General features: G+C 37.0%; 1 pseudogene; it reads right to left on the bottom strand.

Moving 5' to 3' along the window:
• Positions 1–3,676: 3,676 nt before the first annotated feature.
• Positions 3,677–4,640, bottom strand: LOC117705951 (heterogeneous nuclear ribonucleoprotein C-like; annotated as a pseudogene).
• Positions 4,641–4,843: the final 203 nt, after the last annotated feature.

The raw sequence follows: 4,843 nt of genomic DNA, 5'->3' as shown, positions 1-4,843 counted from the left end.
AAGAGGGGAAAACACATTAACTCATTAAAGCCTGAGACACCACCTAATTTTCTTAAATGGTATCCTCACTGTGGATAGTGCAAGCACATGATGAAGTGAAATGCTTCCAGTCTGGCTCGTCATAGGAAGTAAATAGATTATTGCTTGGTTTATAATTTTAATTTCTATCAAAAGTAAGAATAACTGTACTGGTGCAAACATTCATTTCTTTCTGCCAAATTGTGACATATGATATTAAATACTAGCATGGCATCACCTGTGTAAATCAAAAGAGTAATTGAAAAACCTGAATTTCTGAATAAAAAGCTTGAATACAGAGGATAATATATTTTATAAATTAAGAGTTTTTGATAGTTTGATTGAAATCAATTTATAGTGAATTACTCTCTACATATTCATAATATGCTGACATTCAATATAATTAGTTGGGGAAAATACATGAACGTGCACCATTTTCAATATGGGTAATTCTATAAATAATTTCACCCAAGCTGAGCAATTATTTTAATATTGCGGTTTTCCCTTCCATTTTTAAGAAGCTTGTACAATACATCTCATGTATACCATTCAAATCAGACTGTAGTCATTTCTCTACTTTTTCCCAACACTGTTAAATTATATCTAACCTCATTACCAACTAACTAGTTGGCTTCCCATTTATGAAGAGTCATCTTCCATCCTCCTATCAAACCTTTAACCATGCATTCTGTCAGTTCTAATGAATGTGACAAGAATGTGCACTTGAAGATACAAATATGAATTCTCACCTCAACTCTTGTAAATATTTTAATACATTCTCTTGCCTTTGAAACACTTTCTCACAAATTCTGCATACCTTGTGCATGCCTACATCATTACCTATGACAGATCTGTCGCTTTAGTAGGCCTAGGGATGCCTTTCCTTTTCTCTATGAAAGGATAAGAACACCTGATGACAAACCTTTCCTGTGATTTAAGCTGAAAACATCAGTGTTGAGTGAAGCAAAGGCCTCTCATTATGTTCTATTCCTTCAACTACATATTTTTATAATACTACACCAATGATCCAAGTGATTCCAGCTAAAACAATCGGAAGGTTTGGTCAGAAATTTAGTGGAAACGGATTACTTGTATTGTAGGTGTGTAGCTTCCCTGCTCATGGTAACTAGATTTAATGGAATTCTTTTTCGAATGAGAAGTATGCTAATTAAGAAAAGCAAACAACACAATAAAATTCTAAACAGGCAATCACCAGAGAGTCAACGGTTGATTGCATCGTTTAAACCCTGAATGTAATCTTGACTGACATTTTAAATTATGCAAGTCAGGTGCTCTTAGTTTGTATGTTAGGGAAGTTTGAGTTTGTTCTCATAACTTATAATTAAGACAGCTTGCCTAATACTTGTCTCTTCTTTACAGACATTGGCCCCTATTTTCCCATTCCTTGATTTTACAAGCCCATTTAAAAGCTATATCCAATTTCTAGATATTCTTCCCTCTCAAATGTGCCCAACAACTAAGACTTTTCAATTCAATTATTTTCTCATGGAAATTTCACTGTATGTGATGTCGGTGTGGAAATGTCCTTTGAAACCTGATTAAGTAAGATGGTTGTACCGACAAAGCACTCAATCAGCTTTCTGAAGCTTACAAGTTTGCATTTTAATTTGATTATTTAAACCATAATTGGTTCTTAAAATTCTCAGTGGCTAACAGCATGAGTTGCTCTTCTAAAGGACCCTGGTTCCAATCTCAGTACCTAGATGTTGACCTATAGCCATCTTTAACTCCAAATTTTAGAAGATGCAAGGTCATTTTAAGCCTCTTGGAGCATTGTATTAACATGGTACACAGACATATGTGCAAACAAAACACCACCGCACATCAAATAAATTTAATAAAGAGTAGGCACCTAAGAGAAAAGCAAAACTTATTTCATTATCTTTATTATACTTTTGCCTTGACATAAAATTAATGGTCAAAATATCAAAAATGAATTCCATTTTCAGCTTAGGCATACAGTAGTATTTCTACCATGTGCCATTTTTACATACCTAATTACATCTAGAACAAAGAAGAGATCACTACTAGCCAGCTAAATTAGTTGATAACAACATCAATAAAGGCAAATACTGTGTCATTTGTTATTGCAGCCCCCCATTTGATGCATCCTTCATTTCATTACCTTGAGTCTATTCCAAATAACTCATTCCATGTACTCTTCTTCAAAGTATTTCTGTAAGTCACTGACTTTTTCTATGATTATACATATATGCAAGTAAATATATAAATGGAATTTGTTGAGTCCATTTACAGTTGTTTGTACCTGTGCTTTAGGGATGACTTCCTGGTATTGGTAGGGAAGCAGATTCTGCTTTTCTCAGTAGTCATTAATTCATTAATTGCCTGTGTCTCTTCATTTAGGGATTTGAGATTTCCTTGTGATATTTCCTCAACCCATGTTCCCAAGAAAAATTATGTTGAAATTTTTTAGCTATTATTTAAAGAGCCATATCATTGAGATGTTATGGGTTTTGCATGCCTGTCATATGTAGGAAAAAAAAAAAGCTAGAAACAAACTTCCTCCTTCTTTGGCTCTTATGACCTTTCTACTCACTCTTCCAAAATGTTCTTAGGGCCTTAGGTATAGAGGTTGTTTGTAGATGTATCATTGGCCTGGGGTCCCCAAACTCAGTTATTGTCTGCATTTTAACCAGCTATGAACTTCTGTAATGTTTTGGCATCATACAAAGCAAGCAAACAAAAATAAAAACAAAAAAAAAATTTCTTTAATAAGAGGAATAAGAGGAGGAGCTATAAATTACTGTGAATGTTAAGTATGCAGATATAGAACCAAGATAGGAACAATACTGATTTAGGAAAGTGGCCATGCCATGTTCTACTCTAAGCTCCTTGCCCCATATATAAAGAGCACAAAAACTAAAGACTCAAGACCCAAGAAAACAAATGATCCAATTAAAAAGCTGGCAATGTATTTGAACAGAGAGTATCCAAATAAAGGAGTAAAAATATGCAAGAAATATTTAAAAACGTCTTCATCATCCTTACCAATTAGGGATAACATATTTATTTCTTTATTTTTAACTAATTAAATTATTTACTTTACACCCTGATCTCAGCTCCTCCTTCCTCCTCCCAGTCCCTTCCTTTCACCCCTCTCCCATAAACCCCTTCTTCCCTTCTCCTCAGAAATGGAGAGGCTTTCCATGAATATCAACTAGCCTTGGCATATCAAGTTACAGTAAAACAAGGTGCCCTCCTCTTGCTCCTCCTCCTCCCCCTCCTCCCCCTCCTCCTCCTCCCTCCTCCTCGTCCTCTACCACAATCATCTTCTTCTTCTTCTTCTTCTTCTTCTTCTTCTTCTTCTTCTTCTTCTTCTTCTTCTTCTTCTTCTTCTTCTTCTTCTATACAACTTTTTATTGTTAAGTTAAAGAGGTATCAAAACTAAAGCAAAACTTACAGGATAAGACTTAATGAAACTATTAAGGTGCATCAAAGGAAATGAAAATGGAACAGAAGCAGGCCAATTATGAATTAATGGATGCAAGAAAGATGAGGAGGGAGAACAGTGAGAACATGCAGAAGATGCTAGGGGAGATGATCTGGTGTTACTTTGATCTCTCACAAGCACCTAGGTAAATGAATAATGGAATAAGATTTCTAGGCTTCACTGTGCTTAAGAGTCATCCTCCCCACTGGAGGTGTCTCTGTTAAATTCTCCTTCCTCAGGCTCTTTTTTCATCATCCTTCAACTCCAGCTGGTCATCCCCCCAGCCCCCGATCTTCACTATCCAGCAGGTCACCTTCCTCAGCAGAGTCATCTGCACCTGCCTCAGACTACATTTTCACATTAGTCTCATCTTTCTTCACAGAGGTGCCGCTCTGCTCTTTTTCAGACTTTTTGTTCTTCATCTCTACTGGGGATCTCTGCTCTCTTATTTGCTTTGTTTTTTTGTTTGTTTGTTTGTTTTGCTTTGTTTTTGTTTTTCTAAAATTTTCCAGGTTTTCCAGCAGAGAATCCACTTTTTGTTTTAAAAAGGATCAGCTCCTTTCTAATGGCCTGAAGGTCATCACCTTTCAACTTTCCAGATTTAGAAGATCCCCGTTGTTCACTCTTAGAATTGAATCCACTTTTGCTCCTTCGTGAGGTCTTCCCTGATACTGGATTTGAAGGTACCACAGCTGGAGCAATAGCAGGAGGGGGAGGGAGATGGGGGAGGGGGAGGAGGACGAGGACAAGGAGGAGGAGGAACTTATGCTGGGTAACTGTACATACTGTCACAATAATCCTGTTGAAAGTCATAGTCCAAGTCAAATGAGGAATCGTACATCACTGCTGCAGATCGATTCACACCTGCCTTTCCTAGGTTCAGTTTTGGCTCTGCAGCCAGGTTAATATCTAAAACCTGGACAGCAATCATTAAGCCATCCTGTCCAGCTATAGCAGCTCGGGTATTTCGTTCATTATCACACTGGACAAAGGCAAAGCCCTTATGCACAGAGCAACCCACATGTTTGCCGTACTTTGAAAAGATGGCCTCCACATCAGATTTCTTGACCATTAGAGTGTTGAGATTCCCAATGAATACACAGGAATTCACGGATCGATGATCTGTCTTGTTGGTAACATTGCTAGCCATCTCTTTTGATTATAAGGTTTTTAACAACGCTGAATGTGTGCCTGAAGATTAAAAAAAAAAATCTCAAGAGGAAAGAGAGAGAGAATAGACTGCCTCTTATTGGAGACACCTGAGCTATAACAGCAGGGAACCACAAGACCATTTGTTCTCCATCTCTTCAAAAAATGGCTTCTAAGCTGCTCTCTAGGTGCATCTTCTATTGT

This window comes from Arvicanthis niloticus, chromosome 3, assembly GCF_011762505.2.
Source record: "Arvicanthis niloticus isolate mArvNil1 chromosome 3, mArvNil1.pat.X, whole genome shotgun sequence".
NCBI classification, from domain to species: Eukaryota; Metazoa; Chordata; class Mammalia; order Rodentia; family Muridae; genus Arvicanthis; species Arvicanthis niloticus.
The sequence above is the reverse complement of the archived record's forward strand: the minus strand, read 5'-3'. Positions and strand labels throughout refer to the sequence as shown.